The following is a 22,731-nucleotide window of genomic DNA, read 5'->3' as shown; positions in this document are numbered from 1 at the left end:
GGTTGTACATTAAGATGGTCTTGGTTGTACGTTAAGATGGTCTTGGTTGTACATTAAGATGGTCTTGGTTGTACGTTAAGATGGTCTTGGTTGTACATTAAGATGGTCTTGGTTGTACATTAAGATGGTCTTGGTTGTACGTTAAGATGGTCTTGGTTGTACATTAAGATGGTCTTGGTTGTACGTTAAGATGGTCTTGGTTGTACATTAAGATGGTCTTGGTTGTACATTAAGATGGTCTTGGTTGTACATTAAGATGGTCTTGGTTGTACATTAAGATGGTCTTGGTTGTACATTAAGATGGTCTTGGTTGTACATTAAGATGGTCTTGGTTGTACGTTAAGATGGTCTTGGTTGTACATTAAGATGGTCTTGGTTGTACATTAAGATGGTCTTGGTTGTACATTAAGATGGTCTTGGTTCTACATTAAGATGGTCTTGGTTGTACGTTAAGATGGTCTTGGTTGTACATTAAGATGGTCTTGGTTGTACATTAAGATGGTCTTGGTTGTACGTTAAGATGGTCTTGGTTGTACATTAAGATGGTCTTGGTTGTACATTAAGATGGTCTTGGTTGTACGTTAAGATGGTCTTGGTTGTACATTAAGATGGTCTTGGTTGTACGTTAAGATGGTCTTGGTTGTACGTTATGATGGTCTTGGTTGTACATTAAGATGGTCTTGGTTGTACATTAAGATGGTCTTGGTTGTACGTTAAGATGGTCTTGGTTGTACATTAAGATGGTCTTGGTTGTACGTTAAGATGGTCTTGGTTGTACGTTAAGATGGTCTTGGTTGTACATTAAGATGGTCTTGGTTGTACATTAAGATGGTCTTGGTTGTACGTTATGATGGTCTTGGTTGTACGTTAAGATGCTCTTGGTTGTTTCTCGTAGAGATCATCGCCAGGGAGCACGGCTCCAACAAGAAGCTGGCGGCCCAGTCCTGCGCCCTCTCCATCGTCCGCCAGCTCTACCACCTCAGCGTCATCGAGCCCTATAAGAAGAAGAAGAAGGTACTTACATGTAACGATGAATTGAGAATCAAGGACCCCAATTGAAATAAGCCAGTGGCTTTCTTGGGTTTTTATCCTGTTAGTTGACCTTGTATGTAATATGTACTTTCATGTACCTACTTCTGCAAATCTTCTAATAAAGTTTTCAATCAATCAATCAAGGAGGGAGAGATCGTACGCTTGGTTTAGAAGAACTCGATCTAGACTTATATCTCTTTTTTATTGATTAATACCAGTAGTTACCATCTCACTTCCTTGTCTGTCTCGGTGAGATTCTAGGATCTGACTTTAAACTGGAAAAGAAATAGTCGCTGCTCTTCTAACTTCATGGTCTGGTTTCATGGATGCCGATTGAGGCCTAATCCTAGACTAAAAAACATCCTCAATAGAGATGTTTCCATTAAGTGTGATTTAGTCCTGGACTTAAGACCTGCAGATGTCTTGTCTGGGAAACCGGCCCCATGATCTTTTTTAGTAAGCCGGTCATGTTCTCGATTGATTATTCTCCATCTTTACCGTGACTACTTGTGTACTCTGCACATATACAAATGTAATATGTGAGGTGTGTGTAGGTCTATGTTGCTTTCACAACCAACTATGGTTACCCCCCATGCAGTGCACGTGTCGTGTGACTGTGTGGATGTCCCTGAGTTCCTAGTGATGACGTCATGGTGTGTCTGTCCCCCAGCTGGAGGTGTATGAGGTGACCGTGGCAGACGACCTGCAGAACCAGCTGCAGAGCATGGTCCAGGACCTGGGGGTTCAGATCCCTCCACCTGTAAGTGGGCTCGAATTGACGTGTCTCTGGTCAATAAAGTCTCCCTTGGCACTCTAGAATGTTGACAGTTTGGGTGACTTTATTCCCCCTCGACGCTGAAGGAGTTAAACACAATAACATGGGCCCAGTTGTTCAGAACCTTTAATCGGGAATCAGAATGATCCCGATTCTTTTTGCGCTATCCAGCTGGCAGATTTTCCCCCTCAAAATCAGCCAGGTTAGATCTGATCCTGGATAGCCCAAAAGAATAAACGTTCTGAACAACTGGACCCTGCGGTTTGTATTCCAGCTGCTCCCTCCTCAGTCTGACATGTCCCGTCCCGTCCCCACAGCCCTGCGACCCCAGCGACCCCCCAGTGTCCCTGGTCCAGGGGAAGATGGCGGTGTTCGAGCCCAGCCAGAGGCAGAGCATGGCGGGGGTGGTCCCCTGGTCCCCCCCCCAGGTCAACTGGAACCCCTGGACCAGCAGCAACATCGACGAGGGGCCGCTCGCCTTCGTGAGTCGCAACTCTTTACGTTTTGTTTTATCGTAGAGATAGAATTCATAGAACGGTTCGTCCGTGTGTTCTATTTCTATGTTTTTCTAGACCTAGATGTTGATTTGTTTTTCACAACGTTCCATCTGAACTGTTTTTTCTGGACGGTTTGTCTTTTCTTTTTCAAACGTCGACCACTTTTTAAATGATTCGCCTTGAAGTCAAACCTGTTCATCCTTTAATACCAGACCCTTCCAGAGCCTCTGCCCATCTCAAGCTCTCCTTCCCTCTCTCCCTCAGTGCACCCCGGAGCAGATCAGCTCAGACCTTCAGAGTGAGCTCTGCTACCAGCTGGACCAGGATGTCAGCCTGCAGAAGGTAGGTGACGTCCTTGTTTCTTTGTTTGTTTGTTTGTTTGTTTGTTTGGTCCTCTGTGGCTCAGTTGGTAGAGCATGGTGCTAACAACGCATTGGTTGTGGGTAATAATAATAATATATACTTTATTGACCTTGTGTCTCCAGATCGTGGCGGATCGCGAGCAGCTGCCTGTGAAGAAGTTCGAGGAGCAGATCATGGCGGCCGTCCAGACCAGCCCCGTGGTCATCATCCGAGGCGCCACAGGCTGCGGCAAAACTACCCAGGTGCCCCAGTTCATCCTGGACCAGTTCATCAAGAGCGGGAGGGCGTCCGACTGCAACATCGTCGTAACCCAGGTAACGCTCAACCAGGAAGTACAGCCCACGCTCCTGATCGGTTTGCTTTGGATGAGGAGACTGTTGTTGTTGTTGGTTTGGGATTGTTTTCCAGTCCTCTTTCAATTATGCATTATTTTTATTTCTCTGTTTCAGTAGAAGTTGTCATGAAAGTCCCAAGCCATTAAAAGTGTATGACTGTATGAATAGCATATGAATAGTGTATATCAATAGTATTATTATGTATTTACAATATGTTTTTAGGGCATTTCTGCTCTATTGGGATAGAGACAGTACAGATTGACAGGAAGGATGGGTGAGGGAGAGAGAGAGAGGATGACATGCAGGATATGTCGATGGCCGCAATCGAACCAGGGACCTGCTGCGATTATGTGTGGCATGCGCCTTCGTGAGCTACGACATTCCAGCCATCCTACATGTCACCCCCCCCTCTCTCTCTCTCACTCATCCTTCCTGTCAATCTCTACTATCTCCCAATAAAGCAGAAATGCCCTAAAAACTTAAATACACATTTGAATAAAAAATATTAAAACATGTTTGTCCCTCCCCAGCCCCGGCGTATCAGTGCGGTGTCGGTGGCGGAGCGCGTGTCCTACGAGCGGGGGGAGGAGGTGGGGAAGAGCTGCGGCTACAGCGTCCGCTTCGAGTCCATCCTGCCACGCCCGCACGCCAGCATCCTCTTCTGCACTGTCGGTAGGTCTCTCTCTCCTAGGGGTCTTGTAGCCGCCAATTCCACGTTGGGAATGAAAACAGTAATAGTCTGGGTTGGATAATCACGCACGCCACGCTTTCCGTGTATGTTGTATAAAAATGTAAAATAATTATTGTCCGAAAAGTAATCCAATGTATTCAAAACGAAACGAAAAGTCATAAAGCCAACGGTAAAGTATGTGATTACAGAAAAGAGTGATCGTGGTCAAAATAATGTTGTTGCCAGTCTAACCTATTTCCATCCACCCAGGTGCTGCTAATTGACTCAATAAATACACCTGGGCCCATCCTATCATCTCGCCATGTGACACTCAATTACGACTAAAACATGAATAATTCTATAACCAAAAACATAACGCTATTCTTTACATAAATAACCAAAAACATAAAATAAACATTAATCATGAAATATAAATATAACTCAAAACATTAAACACAAATCATCCAAAATAAAAGCCTAAAGTAAAATTGGCCATAACAGGTCTGGATATCCATCTCTCTATCTCTCTATCCATCTCCCCCCCCCCCCCCCCCCCTGTGTTGAGATGTGAACTGAACTGCTGTTGTTCTGTGTTTAGGTGTTACTGAACTGCTGTTGTTCTGTGTTCAGGTGTGTTACTGCGGAAGCTGGAGGCAGGCATTCGAGGGATCAGTCACGTGATCGTCGACGAGATCCACGAGAGAGACATCAACGTGAGTTCATTACATTCTAGATGATCCCCTTCGGACCTCTTGTTGTTGAATTCTGAATTCATGAGTCTGAATTCTGAATTCTTTGTGTGTTCTGTCAGAATGACTAAGGTTTTCCCTGGACAAAACTAAAGAATTATATATAATATAATGTATTATTATTATTATTATTATTATTATATATATTTATTTATTTTCCCCCTTTCTTTACTTTTGTCCAGGGAAAACCTTGGTCATTCTGACGGAACCCACACAGATTTTTTTTTTAGATAACATATATACTGTATATACTGTTTGTTGCCCCTACAAAGTAATCTGTTTAATAAAGTTTGAGTGATTCTAAAACCTTCTTCCTGTGCCCGCCCAGACGGACTTCCTGATGGTGGTGCTGCGTGATGTCATCCAGGCGTACCCTCAGGTCCGCATCATCCTCATGTCGGCCACCATCGACACCACCATGTTCAGAGAGTACTACTTCAACTGCCCCGTCATAGAGGTGCACGGACGCACCTTCCCTGTGCAGGGTACGGAGGCTCAGACACACGCTCACACACGCTCACACGCTCACATGCACACACACACACACACTCACACACACACACACACACACACACACACACACACTCACACACTCACACACAGACCAACAACCTCACACACACACACACACACACACACACACACACATCCCCCATTTAATGTATCTCTCCTGTTCCTCAGCGTATGTAGAACTATCAGGCTTGTAGTAATATTTCATAAATATGTTAAATCCTTCTTTTCCCAGAGTACTTTCTGGAAGACTGCATCCAGACGACCCAGTTCGTCCCTCCTCCAATGGACAAGAAGAGGAAGGACAAGGATGACGACGGAGGCGATGAAGAGGTACGGCATGTGTCTTTTTATTATTTCACGGCTTCATTTAAAACTATAATAAAAAATATAATGTAAGACAATTCTGTCTGTCGACGAAATAAATGTGTTCATTCATCTTTTCCTATGAGTTGATTTGTCTACAGATTAATGGAATGTTTAGGTTGACACGTCTCTAGAAAAGAAAACCAAAGTGTTGCTTAAACAATGAGTAACAGGGTTCTTTTCAAGTTAACAAATTGTCGACGGCCTCCAAATCAGTGGTGCACATGACCTTTCCCATTCCCATAGATGAAGACGACAGAATGCTAATCGCTCGAACCGAGCTTGCTTGGTACAACACTCTTGTTTAGTTAGCTGCATGCCACTCACTCTAACTTTAACTTCCACTCCTTGTGGTTTATAAATCTGGCACACTAGGGGTGGTGTTTCAGGCGGGATTTGAACTGACAACCTTCCGATCACCAGTCCAACTCCCTATCCACTAGACCACCACTACCCCCACATTTATTTGCGTAAAGGCGTCTGCTAAATGTCAAAGATGTAAATGTGAATGTACTCCTCCACGCCCTCTCTGGTCCCCCCTCCCAGACCAACTGTAACCTGCTGTGCAAAGGGGACTACGGGCCGGCGACACAACGCTCCATGGCCCTGATGAGTGAGAAGGAGACCCCGTTTGAGCTGGTGGAGGCCCTGCTGAAGTACATCGAGACCCTGCAGGTGACCGGGGCCGTGCTCATCTTCCTCCCCGGGTGGAACCTCATCTTCTCCATGCAGAAACACCTGGAGATGAACCCCCACTTTGGTCCGAAGGGTTTACTACGTCTCTCTATCGCTCACTTGCTCTCTCTGTCTCTGTCTCTCTTTCTCTCTCTCTGTCTCTCTTTCTCTCTCTGTCTCTCTCTCTCTCTCTCTGTCTCTCTCTCTTTCTCCCTGTCTCTCTTTCTCTCTATCTCTCTCTCTGTCTGTTTCTTTTTCATTATTTAAATAATGCTACTTTTTTCTATTAATATTCAGATTCTATGCTTTTAGTCTCTTCAACGAAATGATTTATATGAGATATTATGCGATTGATACAAGCAGATCATTATATTTTACATCAGATTCCTATTCAAATCTTAATTAGTCATAGAAAAACCTAGATAGATAGATAGATAGATAGGTACTTCATTGATCCTGAGGGGAAATTAAGGCACAACAACAACAACAACAAAAATAAAGAGACGATAGAATAATAAAACAGACATTCATGTCCTCTTCCTGCCCCCCCACAGGGAGCCAGCGGTACCGGATCCTGCCCCTCCACTCCCAGATCCCCAGAGAGGAGCAGAGGAGGGTGTTTGAGCCCGTCCCTGAGAACATCACCAAGGTGCGCCACACACAGGGACACCACACACAGGGACACAGGGACACGGGGGATTAGCTCAAACGCTTATGCTTAGCATGCGAGAGGTAGCGGGATCGATCGATATGATTATACACACATAGAACCTCTGAAACCTCAGACTGTCACTGCTGGTGGAGGTGGAGCTCGGAGGATGGGCTAACACACGGAATGGAATGAGGAATGGTGTCAACATCTATCCTGTCATGACTTGTGTCAACAGACTCTATCTGTTGTGTCCTGTCATGACTGGTGTCAACAGACTCTATCTGATGTGTCCTGTCAGGGGTCAACAGGCTCTATCTGATGTGTCCTGTCAGGGGTCAACAGGCTCTATCTGATGTGTCCTGTCAAAGGTCAACAGACTCTATCTGATGTGTCCTGTCAGGGGTCAACAGACTCTATCTGATGTGTCCTGTCAAAGGTCAACAGGCTCTATCTGATGTGTCCTGTCGTGTCTTTCCAGGTGATTCTGTCCACCAACATCGCAGAGACCAGCATCACCATCAACGACGTCGTCTATGTGATCGACTCTTGCAAGTAAGTCCCATAAGACGAATAATATTGTTGCTGTTACAGCATTCATCATTACTTTCTTAATTCTTTTTATTGATTTTAGACATACAGTACATTAGACATTTATACGTTACTTATGGGGTGGTCGGGTGAGCTGGTTCATATCAGGCATAGCGGCATGTAGACAGCGTTACATGAAAAGATAAATACATGAGTATATAGGTATATACTATATGTGACTGCTCCTGGTGTTTCTGGACACCTCTCGGAAATGAGAAAGACGTCAAATTCGTCTTTATTTATTTATTTATTTTTTCAGATTTTCGTTTTTTTAGCTAACATTCAACTCGAAGATGTGAAGTACCCACTCGTTAATTTTCGTTCATTAAATAAGTGTAATCTATAACACAATGACTTCGTTTCTTGTTGTTTGATGGGGATTCATTATCTTTGATGGGGATTTTATGTGCTTAGTGATTTCCGGTGTAGCAACTTTCAAATACTCATGTCGTCTTCAATTTGTTTCCGATTTCAATGTATGATGCATCATTTGAAAGCTTACAATCTGTAGTTTAAGCACATGTAAAAAACTGAAAAATGATTTCGCCTACAGGTAGCCCTTTTCATTGGGCTGTGTCACATATGTCTAAAAGGTAGTAAATACATAGAAAGTGGAGAGCCACCTCCATCAGCCCCTATACAGCCTAGTATGCCCCTAGATGTTTCCCACCCCCAGTTCATCATTGATAAAAATAAATAAATAAAACGTAATGGTAATACCCCTAAAAGAAAAGTAATGAAATTAACACAAACCAAAAGCATAACCCCAAACAAACAATAGCATAAAATCAAAATCATAATAGGACAATAAGGGTAAGTTTAAATTAGTTTAATGTGGTTCAGGATCTCTTTGAGCCAGCTATTATGTGAAGGGGGGAGGGTGTGCTTCCATTTAAATAGAATAAGTCTTCTTGCCAGCAGCGTTGTAAAGGCAAGGACGCGTCTCTTTGTAAGCGAAAACATGGGTGTTGTAGGGGGTGGGATACCAATTCCAAATAGGGCTGTGAGAGGTTCAGGTTCGAGGTTCCTGTCAAAAACTGTCCCTAGTGTGTCAAATACCTGGCGCCAGAAGTCTGTCAATTTCGGGCAAGACCAAAACATGTGGGTGTGGTTAGCAGGTGATTGTCTGCATCTGTTGCAAGTGTCGCTGGTGTCTGGATATATTTTTGCCAGTCGAGCATTCGTGTAATGTACTCTGAAGAGGACCTTGCATTGCAATAAGCCGTGTCTAGCACACATAGAGGTTGAATGGACTAAATCAAGGATTTGCTCCCACTGATCGTCAGGTATCGGCACCCCAATTTCCTGTTCCCAGGTCTGTTTCAGGTGGGCTGCTGGAGCCGGGTTGAGGGAGTCAATGGAGTCATAAATTATGGAGATAGAGCGTTTCTGAGCGGGCTTTAGACTGAGTAAAGAGTCGAACGGGGACCCGGGTGGGTGATTGGGGAAGTGGGGATATTTAGTTTTAATAAAATGTCTGACCTGGAGAAAACGGAAAAGGTGAGATTGGGGCAGTTCAAACCTGGATGAGAGCTCTGCAAAGTCTGTAAAAATTCCGTCCTTGTAGAAATCTTTGACACTAGCTAAGCCTTTGTCACGCCAAATACGAAAGGTGGGGTCAAAAGAAGAGGGTGGGAATAAGTGATTTTCATAAATTGGGGCCAGGGTGGAAGGTTTATCCATTCCATAATGTTTACGGAATTGTAGCCAGATAATAATAATAATAATAATAATACATTCGATTTATATAGCGCTTTTCCGAGGCTCAAAGACGCTGACAATATGGGCAAAACGGAAAACACAGAAACAACAAGCAACAGATAACATGAGCACATAGAACACAGAGGTAACGAACGGGGAAGGGGAGGTTGTATGCATGTCCATGGGGGGAGGGGGGTGGCAGGGTGAGGGGAGATGGTTAGGGATAGGGGAGGTTGTATGCATGTCCAGGGGGGGGGCGGGGGTGGCAGGGATGGGGGAGATGGCTAGGGGTAGGGGAGGCTGTAGGCGTGGGAGAACAGGTAGGTTTTGAGGTGGGATTTAAAAGTGAGGAGTGAGGGTGAGTCTCTGAGTGGTTGAGGGAGAGAGTTCCAGAGGCGGGGTGCGGCTCGTGAAAAGGCACGGTGACCGAAGCCTTTGAGTTTTGAGGGTGGGACAGTGAGGGGAACAATGGATGAGGATCGGAGGGTACGGGTAGGGCGGTGGGGGAGAAGGAGGTCAGTCAGGTAAGGGGGGGCCAGGCTGTGGAGGGCTTTGTATGTGAGGATGAGGACTTTGAATTGTATACGTTCTTTGATGGGGAGCCAGTGGAGAGAGTGGAGGACAGGAGTGATGTGGTCACGGGAGCGGGTGTTTGAGAGGAGGCGTGCAGCAGAGTTTTGGACCATCTGGAGTCTATGGAGGGAGCGGGAGGTGATGCCGGTGAGTAGGGAGTTGCAGTAGTCGAGGCGGGAGGAGATGAAGGCGTGGATGAGGGATTCAGCAGCGGGGGGGGAGAGGCAGTGTCTGATTTTTGCAATGTTTCGGAGGTGGAAGTAGGATGTCTTGACAATGGAACTGACGTGGGGATCGAATGAGAGGGTGGGGTCCAGAATGAAGCCGAGGTTGCGAGCCAGGGGGGAGGGGGTGATGGTAGTATCGTCAATGGTGAGTGTGATGGGTCCGGTTTTATTGAGGGTGGATTTGGTGCCGATGAGGATGACTTCGGTCTTTTCACTGTTCAGTTTGAGGAAGTTGTGTGTGAGCCAGGTTTTTATTGCGGAGATGCAGGTTTCGATGTGAGTGAGGGGTGGGTTCTGGGTGGAGTTTGTGGTGATGTAAATCTGTGTGTCATCAGCGTAGCAGTGGAAGTCCAGGTTGAATTGGCGGATGATGTGACCGAGGGGGAGTGTGTAGCAGAGGAAGAGCAGGGGGCCGAGGACTGAGCCTTGTGGGACCCCCTGTGTGACAGAGGAGGAGGAGGAGGTGTGACCGGAGAGGGAGATGAACTGGTGTCTGTTGGTGAGGTAGGAGGTGAGCCAGTCCAGGGCGGTGCCCTCAACACCCAGTTGACGCAGCCTTTGAAGGAGGATGGAGTGGGACACTGTGTCGAAGGCTGCGCTCAGGTCTAGTAGAACTAGGATGTTGAGGGCACCTGAGTCTGCAGAGGTGAGGAGATCGTTGATTACTTTGACCAGGGCTGTTTCAGTGCTGTGGTGTGGGCGGAATCCAGATTGAAGGGGTTCATACAGTTTGTTGGATTGGAGGTGGGAGTGAAGTTGGGCAGCGACAACGCGCTCAAGGGTTTTGGAAAGGAATGGTAGGTTGGAGATGGGGCGGTAGTTGGAGAGATTGGCTGGGTCAAGAGTGGGCTTTTTGAGAATGGGGGTGACAGCGGCAAGTTTGTAGGTTGAGGGAACGTGGCCTTGGGATAGTGACTGATTGAAGAGGGCAGTGAGGTGGGGGATGAGGGCAGGGAGGCAGGCCTTGGTCAGGGTTGTAGGGAGGGGGTCGAGGGAGCAGGTGGTTGTTTTGGAGGCGGTGATGATAGTAGTGATGAGGGAGGAGTCAATAGGGGAGAAAGTAGTGAGAGGAGTAGGGGGGGGGTAGTCAGGAGGGGGGAAGATGACAGCAGGGGGGGCGGGGGTGGTGGAGTTGGAGATGGAGGCAGTCAGTGAGCTATTGATGTGGGAGATCTTGCTGTTGAAGGCGTGGAGAAAGGAGTTGCAGAGGTCAGGGGAGGAAGTTGTGTTGTTGTCCGGGGGTTGGAGTAGTGTCTTGACAGTGGAGAAGAGGGTGCGGGGGTTTCGATTGGAGGTGTTGATGAGGGTGGAGTAGTAGGCAGATTTGGCAGCTTGGAGTGCGTCACGGTAGGAGGAGATATGTTGCTTGTAGACTTCGGCATGGACAGTGAGGTGGGTTCTATTGTGTAGTCGTTCAAGTTGGCGGCCGGTCTGTTTCATGGTGCGTAGTTCAGGGGTGTACCAGGGGGAGGAGGTGGTGAAGGAGACAGTGATGGTTTTCAAGGGGGGCCAGTGAGTCAAGGGAGTCAGAGAGAATGGAGTTGAGTAAGGTGGCATAGTCTTCCGGGTTGGTGGGAGTGGAGTCAGTGGGGAGGGCAGAAGATATGGACTGGGATAGAGTGAGTGGGTTGACAGATTTTATGTTACGGAAGGAGATGGTGCGTTTGATGGGGTGGCGCGGTAGGGGCAGGGGGGCAGAGAAGAGGATGCAGTGGTGGTCAGAGAGTGGGAAAGGAAAAGGGTGGGGGTTGGATATGGGTAGGGAGGCAGAGCAGACAAGGTCGAGTGTGTGGCCTTTTACATGGGTGGGGAAGTTGATGTGCTGGGTGAGGTGGAAGCAATCAAGGAGAGAGAGGAAATCAGAGGTGAGGTTGGAGTTGGGTTGGTCGACATGGATATTAAAGTCACCGGTGAGTAAGAGACGGGTAGAAAGGGAAGAGGCAATGGTGAGGAGTTCAGAGAGATCAGACAGAAAAGAGGGGTGTGGCTTCGGTGGGCGGTAGAGTAGAAGTGCAGTTATGGAGTTGGGGAGTGAAAAGGCGAGGTATTCGAAGGATGACATGGGTGGGAGGTTGAGGTCCAGTACAGTGACAGTTAGGGTGAGTTTGTGGAGAGCAGCGAGACCACCCCCTCGCTTGGAGAGGCGGGGTTTAGCGATGTAGGTGTAATTAGGGGGGGTGGCCTGGTTGAGTGAGTAGTAGTCCGAGGGTTGTTGCCAGGTTTCAGTGAGGAGAAGTATGTCCAGGTTGTTGTCCAGTATCAGTTCAGATATGACAGGGGATTTGTTGGAGAGAGAGCGAGTGTTCAATAGTGCAAGGGAGATGGATGGGGGAGCAGGAGGGAGAGAGCGGAGGTTTGAGGGGTCAGCGGTGCGGTGTGGGGTGATGACAGGTGAGCGAGAGTTAGTCCAGAATGAGGGGATGTTTGTGCCTTCAGGGTGGTGTAGAGTCCGGTGTCGATGTTGCTGGGGGCCTCGGTGGATGTAGCGGCGGCGGCGGAGAATGCCTGCCTTGGTGGCGGCGGTGGCAGCAGCAGCAGTGAGGCGATGGTTATGGTTCAGTGAGTGAAGATCAGATCTTAGTCGAGTTGGTGACAACTGGGTTTTGGGAGATGTTGTGGATTTTAAGGGGAAGTTGTGCCGTGAGGAGAGACTGAAGGGAGACCTTTGATGACTGTAGTTCTATCTGGGCCCATGAAGGAGGTGTTTCGGCCCTGTCTTTGAACCAATGACGAAGTTTATCAATATTGCACGCCCAGTAATATTGAATGAAGTTGGGTAAGGCTAAACCGCCGGATTTCTTGGGAAGTTGTAGGATAGCTTTCTTAATTCGTGGGGGTTTATTAGCCCATAAAAACGAGGATATCAACTGATCTAGTTGACGAAAAAAGGACTTACTCATAAAGATCGGGACGTGCTGGAACAAGTAGAGAAGTTTAGGGAGAATCACCATTTTAACCAGATTAACTCTGCCCGTCAGAGACAGGAAGAGAGAGGACCACCGAGTCATGTCGAGCTTGGCCTTATCAATGAGAGGGCGGAAGTTTTTTGCAAAGAGGTCGTCAAATGAGGTGGTGACAAAAACTCCCAGATATTTAAAACCATCCAGGACCACTCTGAATGGGAGGGAGGACCGGGGTAATTTCTTAGCTGATTTGTTGATGGGGAGGAGCTCGCTTTTATTTTATAGCTAAAATTGAAAGACAATTGCTGAAATCAAAACAACGTTATTTTGAAATGGGTGAGAAGGCTGGCAAACTCCTCGCCCATCAGGCCAGATCTGCAGCTCTCTCTAGAGTGATCCCCAGGATAAAGTCACCAGAGGGGACTATTGTCTCTGACCCAAAAGCAGTGAACGAAGTCTTCCTAAACTTTTACTCTGACCTTTATTCCTCTGAATACTCACCTGAGGCCTGGAGAGACCATAACCCTCTGGAACTGATCATGTTTCCCAAGGTTAGCGCTAATGTGGCTAATGAACTAGGAATATCAATTTCGACTGCTGAGGTACAGGAGGCAATTAAACAGCTACAGAACGGCAAATCCCCAGGCCCGGACGGTTATATTGTAGAATTTTACAAGTCATATTCACATCTAATCTCCCCGCTCTTAGCTAAAGTTTACAACGAATCCTTTGTTAATGGTCGACTGCCCCCAACTCTATCTGAAGCCACTATATGTCTCATATTGAAGAAAGACAAAGACCCTCTTGACTGTGGCAATTTTAGGCCTATCTCCCTCCTCAATGTGGACCAAAAGATCCTGGCTAAGGTCTTAGCCTCGCGACTACAACAAGCCTTACCAACCTTAATTTCAATGGACCAGACTGGTTTTATGGTTGGGAGGAATTCCTCTTTTAACACCAGGCGGCTGCTCAACATAATTAGCTCCCCCAGCCCAATCGTCCCTGAGGTAATAATATCCCTAGATGCTGAAAAAGCATTTGACAGGGTTGAATGGGAATACCTGTTCTATGTTATGGATAGGTTTGGCTTTAGCCCCGACTTCATTGCTTGGATTAGGCTGCTCTACAAATCCCCCATGGCTTGTGTCCTCACCAACGGTGTGAGGTCGCCTCCCTTTGCTCTCCACCGTGGCACCAGACAGGGATGCCCCCTCTCCCCTCTCCTATTTGCTCTGGCCATCGAACCCTTGGCCATTTGGCTCCGGGGGGAGGAGAGAGTTGAAGGCATCACCAGGATGGGCACTACTCACAAGCTGTCACTATACGCGGATGACTTGCTATTATATGTTTCCAACCCTGTCTCATCCCTCCCAGTCATCAAAGACATCTTAATATACAATTCGGCAGATATTCCGGCTACAAGCTAAATTTCAATAAAAGCATTCATCATTACTGTTGTACTCTGTGGCGGTCAGGGGGGCTGGTGGTGATAGAACATCGGAGGAGGGGGGGCTCGTTGTAACGCATGGAACGGAATAAGGAATGGTATCAAACACAACGTCCATATTCCATTCCATGCATCGCAGTGAGCCCGACCTCCGATGTTCTACCTCCACCTGCCTCCCCTGATGGAAGCATGCTGACAGGATGTTGACCAGGCTTGATGGTCTGCTAAACTATCTGTCACTTTATTTATCTAGAGTTTTCTTGCTTTGTTGTGTTGTGGATGGTCTTAATAGATTGAGTAAAACGTATAAAGCACAAAGAGCTTAAATCAATTGTCTCCAAAGAGGCCTTTTATTAAGCAAAGTCACATGAGCGGAGAGAGAAAGTAGCAGACCAAAAAGCCCCCTACATTGGGCGGGACTCATATTTATAGAACTGTCCTTGGTCATGAGGTCACTATTCTTGGGAACCAATCATATTATACAAATCGGGGGTTGCACAAGTTATGGGCCCTGTCCACAGGCAGAATTATTCACTGCGCCACAGTTCTTAGCACATCTCTTACAGGAAGGAAATGGGCCTTCCTTGAGTGCTAGATTCGCCAACATGTAGAGAGACTTCAATTCTCAGTATTAAATGATATACAACTACAACAGTTGCCTTATTAGTCTTTGTGCTGCGATGTCAAGAAACCGAAGCCTAAGAATGTTACTCTCATACACTTGGATGTGACGTAACAATAAAAATGGAACTTGAAACTTGTTTCCTCTCCAGGCAGAAGGTGAAGCCGTTTACTGACAGGAAGTTAACCATGGTCTCTTTCCTGTTTTTCCCAGGCAGAAGGTGAAGCTGTTCACGTCTCACAACAACATGACCAACTACGCCACCGTGTGGGCGTCCAAGACCAACCTGGAGCAGAGGAAGGGCCGGGCCGGCCGGGTACGCGCCGGGTTCTGCTTCCACCTCTGCAGCCGAGCGCGCTTCGACAAGTACGGACCCCCGCCCCGCGACCAGAACGCTCTAGAATGAATGAATGAATGAATGAATGGTCTTTATTGTCATTGCTATAGTACAGGTACCAAACAACGACATTTAGGAGGGGTGGCTCCCCTGGTGTTAGGAAGAAAAAAAAAAGAAAAAAAAAACACAAGAAGGGAAGGAGCTGGTTTACATAAATAGAGGCTATGTACACTATCCACTATACTATACTGTACAGATAGACGACTAGGGTTGATCATATTGCACATAGTGTTATTGCACATTAATTTAAAGTGTCGCAGTTTGCAGGCTTGAAATGTACATATTTGTGCCTCAGCACTACACCTGATTTTTTCAGTCCAGCAGCTGCCATCAATCCGTCCAGACTGTCCAGGGCCCAGAACCTAGGTCTTTGCTGTGTTCAGGGCCTGGATGGCCCTGGGGTAGAAGCTGTTCTTCAGTCTGTTTGTCCTTGCGGCCATGGTCCTGTACCGTCTTTTCGAGGGCAGCCGGGTAAAGTGTTCGTACCCAGGGTGGGTTGGGTCTCTGGAGATCTTGGAGGCCTTCCTGAGACAGCGTGTGTTGTACAGCTCTTCCAGAGAGGGGAGGGGGGCGCCGGTGATCTTCTGGGCTGTTCTCACGACTCTCTGTAGCGCATTTCTCTCCGCGGTTGTGCAGCTGGAGAACCAGTTGCAGATGCCGTAGGTGAGGATGCTCTCCACTGCGCCGCGGTAGAAGGTCACCAGTATCTCCTGCTTGCTGTGTTCCTTCCTGAGGACTCTCAGGATGTAGAGCCGCTGTTGTGCCTTCTTGATGGTGGCTGTTGTGTTGTCCTTCCAGGACAGGTCATCCTGCATGTGCACCCCCAGGAATCGGAGGGTTGAGACTCTCTCCACGCTCTCTCCGTCGATGAGCAGGGGCTGGATCTCGGACTTTTTCCTCCTGAAGTCCACGATGATTTCCTGGGTCTTTGACTTGTTCAGCAGCAGGTTGTTAACCTTGCACAGCTTGCTCAGTTGCTCTACCTCATCCCTGTACGCCGCCTCGTCCCCCCCCGAGATGCAGCCCACCACGGTGGTGTCGTCTGCAAACTTTACGATGGAGTTGCTGGGGTGGACGGGGGTGAAGTCGTAGGTGTAGAGGTTGTAGAGGATGGGGCTTAGCACGCAGCCCTGGGGGGACCCAGTGCTGAGTCTGAGGGCTGTGGAGGTGTGGGGGCCCACCCGCACCCTCTGGGGGCGGTCGGTCAGGAAGTCCTTGATCCATGCACATATGGAGTGTGATAGTCCCAGGTCTAGTAGTTTGGTCACTAGCCTGTCTGGAAGGATGGTGTTGAAGGCGGAGCTGAAGTCCACAAAGAGCAGTCTCGCGTAGCTGTTTCCCCTCTCCAGGTGGGATAGAGTGGCGTGGAGAGTCGTCGCGATGGCGTCCTCTGTGGACCTGTGGGCTCTGTAGGCGAACTGGTATGGATCCAGGTTGGGCGGGAGGCGTGTGAGTATGTGGGCCCGGACTAGTTTCTCGAAGCACTTCATGATGATTGGTGTGAGTGCCACCGGGCGGTAGTCGTTTAGGCAGCTCACCGTGCTTTTCTTCGGGACTGGGATGATAGTTGAGGTTTTCAGGCAGGGTGGGATGGTGGCCTGGGACAGGGACTGGTTGAAGATGTTGGTGAAAACCCCGGCCAGCTGGTCGGCGCAGTCCCTCAGCACCCGTCCCAGGACGCCATCCGGCCCCGAGGCTTTCCTGGGGTCTACCGCCTTCAGCACGCGTCTCACTTCATGCTCTGTGAGGGTGAGGCTGCTGAGAGCTGGAGAGAGTGGTGTTTGTGTTGTGGTTACCTCCGTTCGCCCCTCGTCGAACCCTGTTGAAGAGATGCACAATTTGATGTTCTCTCTCTCTCTCTCTCTCTCTCTGAAGAGATGCTACTTAATTCCCTCTCTCTTCCTTACGACCCTCAACCTCCTGTTGGAATGCTCTAGAACCTCCTTTTCTACAGTAGTTGTTAATGGTGTACCTCCCCCTCCTTCTTACCCGCCCCTGTCTTCTTGTCGTTCTAGACTGGAGACCCATATGACCCCGGAGATCTTCCGTACTCCTCTCCACGAGGTGGCGCTGAGCATCAAGCTGCTGAGACTAGGAGCCATCGGACAGTTCCTGTCCAAGGCCATCGAGCTCCCGCCGATGGACGCCGTCATCGAGGCAGAGCACACGCTCAGAGGTGCGGCTCTCTCACCTTTGACCTGGGAGTAGAACGTCTTCTCTCTCAGTGTTCTCTAGAACAAGCCTCACTGTTGGGAAAACCATACCGAGAACGGAATGTATTCTCCTCTGAGGTTCGAGAAGAGCCTCGCTGTTGGAAACAACACCAAGGCTGCGTTCGTAAAATTCGCTCTGAGAGCGCCGGTAGCGCACACTGGGTTCAACGTCATAAAGGGACCCAAGTCATTTGATTGGACGAGGCATTCCATGAGTGCTGATCAGATTTCCAGAGCGAATTTACGACCGCAGCCTAAGAATGGGATGTTTTCTCCTCTGAAGTTCTAGAAGAGATCCATTCTTGAATCATTACAAATGATTGAATCTAGGAAGTCCTCGTCTTGGAACTGATGGCATCTTGACATGTCTCCATGTAGAATTTAATTTAATTAAATTAATTAGAACTGGATGTTGCTATGTTCCCATGTAGAACTGGATGTTGATATGTTCCCATGTAGAACCTGATGTTGACATGTCTCCATATAGAACCTGATGTTGACATGTCTCCATGTAGAACCTGATGTTGACATGTCTCCATGTAGAACCTGATGTTGACATGTCTCCATGTAGAACCTGATGTTGACATGTCTCCATGTAGAACCTGATGTTGACATGTCTCCATGTAGAACCTGATGTTGACATGTCTCCATGTAGAACCTGATGTTGACATGTCTCCATGTAGAACCTGATGTTGACATGTCTCCATGTAGAACCTGATGTTGACATGTCTCCATGTAGAACCTGATGTTGACATGTCTCCATGTAGAACCTGATGTTGACGTGTCTCCATGTAGAACCTGATGTTGACGTGTCTCCATGTAGAACCTGATGTTGACGTGTCTCCATGTAGAACCTGATGTTGACATGTCTCCATGTAGAACCTGATGTTGACATGTCTCCATGTAGAACCTGATGTTGACATGTCTCCATGTAGAACCTGATGTTGACATGTCTCCATGTAGAACCTGATGTTGACATGTCTCCATGTAGAACCTGATGTTGACATGTCTCCATGTAGAACCTGATGTTGACATGTCTCCATGTAGAACCTGATGTTGACATGTCTCCATGTAGAACCTGATGTTGACATGTCTCCATATAGAACTGGATGCTCTGGACACCAATGATGAGTTGACTCCTCTGGGCCGGATCCTGGCCAAGCTGCCCATCGAGCCTCGCCTGGGGAAGACGATGATCATGGGCTGCATCTTCAGGTAGGATCAGACATTCTACCTGGACTCAGTCAAATCCTTCCCCTTATTTCAGATGAATAGTTCAGTGAGAAATCAGTACCATACAATTCACTAGGGGCCCCCAGTTTAATTCAGCATATAGTGCTGAGCAGAGCAAAAAGATATCTAAGATATCTATACCCCCTGGTCTCTCCTGGTCTCTCCTGGCCTCCAGTGTTGGTGATGCCGTGTGCACGATCTCGGCGGCCACCTGTTTCCCGGAGCCCTTCGTCAGCGAGGGCCGGCGGCTCGGCTTCGCCCACAGGAACTACGCGGGGACGCGCTTCTCCGACCACGTGGCCCTGCTGTCCGTCTTCCAGGCCTGGGACGAAGTCAGGTGGGTCTAGAGCCTTCAGAGCAGGCCACCTAACAGCCCCGTGCTTGTGTTCGGGCCCTCAAAACTCACACTCATAACTCACACTCAAGGAATGACAAATGAACAGTGGAGGTGGAAATCAGAAGACAGGCCTCTCTGTGATGCATGGAATGGAATGGAATGAGGAAGTTCTCGTTCCCTTCCATGCAGGAAGTCCTCAGTCCTCATTCCAATCCATGCATTACAGTGAGCCCTGCCCTCCACCATCCTGCCCTGTAGTGGAGGTGTGTGGCAGTGGCAGTGGCAGGGAGCCTTGTTAAGTGGTGCTGTAGTGGAGGTGTGTGGCAGTGGCAGTGGCAGGGAGCCTTGTTAAGTGGTGCTGTAGTGGAGGTGTGTGGCAGTGGCAGTGGCAGGGAGCCTTGTTAAGTGGTGCTGTGGTTGCAGGATGGGCGGAGAGGACGCGGAGGCCCGGTTCTGTGACCATAAGAGGCTCAACATGTCCACCCTGAGGATGACCTGGGAGGCCAAGGTCCAGCTGAAGGACATCCTCATCAACTCTGGCTTCCCCGAAGGTACGGTATACATGAACAACCACAACGGCATCGGGATAATCCTTCAAATGATCCCTCAAAACCCGTCTTTTTAAACATTGCTTTTTAAACTATTTGTTATTGTTGTTTTTACTGACTATGTTTTTGTGTTCATTTGTATTTATATATCTATTCCTGTTCTCTCCATAGAATGTAGTGTATTACAGGGATGAGAAAAGTGTTATACAGAATAAATTCACTATTATTATTATTATTATTATTAATAATAATAATAATAATAATAATATAATAAATCTACTATAATAATAAATCTACTACACTGTTGTCATTGTAAAACTGGAAAAATAGAGAACTAAAACAAAGACAGCTAAAACAAAGTTGTTTTGTTTTAGTTGTACAGTTAAATTCATTCATAGCACAGCAGTCTGTCTCACGTTTATACTGTTCCACTTCCTGTTGTTATGTGTGGTTTGACGTGGCGGCTGCAGAGTGTCTGATGACTCAGATGTTCAACAACGTCGGCCCCGACAACAACCTGGACGTGGTCATCTCCCTGCTGACCTTCGGCTCCTACCCCAACGTGTGTTACCACAAGGAGAAGAGGAAGATCCTCACCACCGAGGGCCGCAACGCCCTCATACACAAGTCCTCCGTCAACTGTCCCTTCAGCAGCCAGGACATGACCTACCCATCGCCCTTCTTTGTCTTTTCGGAAAAGGTGTTTATTTATATTTGTTTCATCCTTTTTCTCTCCGCACATTTTGGACCTTTATGTTCTCTCTTAGAGCTTTCAACTATGACGTTGACTACATTTCTCATGTTTAACATCCAGTGTGTCATGGAGACACATGATGTGTTGTCGTTGAAATATACACAGTAATTGGCGCCCTGAGCTGTATCAACGTGTCATCACTGGTCTCATTTCTCGGGTCTAATTTTTGTCCAATCAGATCCGTACTCGAGCGATCTCAGCCAAGGGGATGACGCTGGTCAGCCCTCTGCAGCTCATCCTGTTCGCCTCCAAGAAGATCACCTCCACCGGAGACGTCACCGAGCTGGATGACTGGTCAGTGGCTTTTTAACTGGTGCAATCCTGGAATGGATCGTTTTTTACCCTGCCAATATTTGACATACATTAGATTAGATTAGATTCAACTTTATTGTCATTGCCGAGTACAAGTACCAGACAACAAAAGGCAGTTTTGCATCTAACCAGAAGTTCAAATTGTGACAGTGCAAAACTTGATATTGTAGACAAAATAGGATATGTATAGTTATGGGGGGGGGGGGGGGGGGGTTGTTCATCAGAGTGTGTGTGTGTGTGTGTGTGTAGGGGGGGCGGCTTTTCTGATCAAACATGAATATCCTCACGGTCAAGCATGGACAGTCTTAGACCATTTATGATAACAACATTTTTACAATGATATTTATCTCTTACTAATATTTATGTCTGTCAGGATGTTTATTTGATGGTATTCCCTGTCATGCCATGTACTTGTAACAGGTCTTACAGGACTCTTCTGTAAAACAGACTCAGGTCTCAGTCAGATCTTCCTGTACAGATAAAGGATCAATCAAATCCAATAATAAGCTTCCTCCTCCCAGGATCAAGCTGCAGGTTCCCCACGGGGTGTCTGGGGGCATCGCGGCGCTGCGGGCCGGCATGGAGGCCCTGGTGGTGGAGGTCAGCAAAGACCCTGAGTACATCAGGCAGCTGGACCCCACCAACGAGCGCCTGCTCAACCTCATACGGCAGATCTCCAAGCCCTCGGCCGCAGGGCTGAACCTCATGGCCAACAACGCACGGTACGACCAGATGACCACCACACGTGGTCGGAGTAGAGTTCCTTCTCAGCTCTCTGGGAATCGGCAATTATGATAGGCCCTGTGTTGAAACAACCCAGTGTAGATCTGTCGGCATTAAGATCGGTAGGTAGGTTGCTGGAGAAATACACTGGTAAAAAAAACAAAAGACTACCCCCCCTTATACAACCCCACGCACACTACAATAATACATATATTCGGACTACTTGCATTGTATTGTATTGTATTTTGCCCTGATGAATCCACTGTAGTACGACTGGTACTACTATCACTTTATTACTTTATTAGTACTTACTATATCACTTATTATTACTGTACTTTATTATTGTGATCTGCTGCAATATAATGTTGAGGAAGCAAAGCCAAAGAATGTTACTCTTGTGTACTTGTACACTGGGATGTAACAAAAGCGATTGTGATTCTGATCTGAGGTATCGGTGAGGAGCATACGGTTGTTTCTGAGGCAGGGCTATAGTCTGATAAACCCCCGCAGGCCAGCCAGACATAGTGTATGAAATGGCAATAATGGATTAGCAGCGTCTTCTGTGTAGATGATCAACATTGGCTCTAAAACCAGCCTAGAACAGGGGGGCGGGAATGTCTTGTCTGGAGTTAAGTGATGTCATGTTCAGTAGTGTAGTATGTGTCTGTTATGAGTACAGGAAATAACCGATTTCTCTCTGTCTCTCTCCTTTACTCTATGTCTCTGTATTTCTCTGTCTGTCCTTCTCTATCTGTCTCCCTCCCTCCCTCCAGGTTTGGAGATGGCCCACGGCCTCCTAAGATGGCGAGGTTTGACGGCGGCGGTGGTGGTGGGGGGTACAGAGGTCGGGGAGGAGGTTACCAGGGGGGAGGTGGAGGATACAGGGGTGGAGGTGGTTACGGTGGGGGAGGAGGATACAGAGGAGGAGGAGGTTATGGTGGAGGAGGAGGATACGGTGGAGGTGGTGGTTACGGTGGAGGTGGTGGTTACCGTGGTGGTGGTGGTGGAGGTGGTGGTGGTGGTGGTAGTGGTTACAGAGGAGGCAACAGGGGCGGGTGGTGAGGGTGAGGGGTGGGTGTTAGTTGAAGTAGGTCTCATGTCCTGTTTGTAAGGCGTCACATTAACTGATTCTTCTGTGTTGGTTATTAGGACATTTCAGTCATGTAGGGTTTTATTTACTTCCTATTCAAAATGTTCATAACTTTATTGTCCCGTAGATGAGGACATTTATACTGTACCATGTCAGAACATATTGAGCATCAAGACATTTATTAAAATCCCAAAATATTGTCATGAACTATATTCTCTAGACTTTCTAGAGTCGAGACTAGATGTCTTTTTGTATATTATGTTAAATTTGATCTCATGTCATCTTGTGGGCCTGGCCAGAGTGGGGTACTAACTCAAAGACCAGGTCTGCTGCCATTAGAAGATTCTGTTGATTAAAACTTGTTTTTTCCAACCACTACCTGTTGTCTGTTAATGATGTTTGGTGTGCACAATGAAAGAGCCACGAGGAATTTTAACAG

The 22,731-nt window shown here is 47.5% G+C and overlaps 1 pseudogene across 1 annotated transcript in view; it reads left to right on the top strand.

Annotated features, from left to right (window-relative positions):
* Positions 1 to 22,604, top strand: part of LOC308171971 (ATP-dependent RNA helicase A protein-like) — a 26,982-nt pseudogene extending 4,378 nt beyond the window's left edge. The window contains exons 7-28 of the transcript in view: positions 896 to 1,014; positions 1,703 to 1,792; positions 2,125 to 2,289; positions 2,569 to 2,646; positions 2,790 to 2,981; positions 3,533 to 3,674; positions 4,303 to 4,385; positions 4,750 to 4,906; positions 5,167 to 5,264; positions 5,844 to 6,057; positions 6,527 to 6,621; positions 7,103 to 7,176; positions 14,899 to 15,051; positions 17,098 to 17,258; positions 18,399 to 18,510; positions 18,704 to 18,865; positions 19,289 to 19,416; positions 19,884 to 20,113; positions 20,346 to 20,461; positions 21,001 to 21,201; positions 21,976 to 22,273; positions 22,592 to 22,604. The product of the transcript in view is annotated as an ATP-dependent RNA helicase A protein-like (transcript). The remainder of the gene's footprint in view (positions 1 to 895; positions 1,015 to 1,702; positions 1,793 to 2,124; positions 2,290 to 2,568; positions 2,647 to 2,789; positions 2,982 to 3,532; positions 3,675 to 4,302; positions 4,386 to 4,749; positions 4,907 to 5,166; positions 5,265 to 5,843; positions 6,058 to 6,526; positions 6,622 to 7,102; positions 7,177 to 14,898; positions 15,052 to 17,097; positions 17,259 to 18,398; positions 18,511 to 18,703; positions 18,866 to 19,288; positions 19,417 to 19,883; positions 20,114 to 20,345; positions 20,462 to 21,000; positions 21,202 to 21,975; positions 22,274 to 22,591) is intronic.
* Positions 22,605 to 22,731: the final 127 nt, after the last annotated feature.

This window comes from Nansenia antarctica, assembly GCF_963989245.1.
Source record: "Nansenia antarctica genome assembly, chromosome: 16".
Lineage (NCBI taxonomy): Eukaryota > Metazoa > Chordata > Actinopteri > Argentiniformes > Microstomatidae > Nansenia > Nansenia antarctica.
This window is presented reverse-complemented; position numbering and strand designations above follow the sequence as displayed.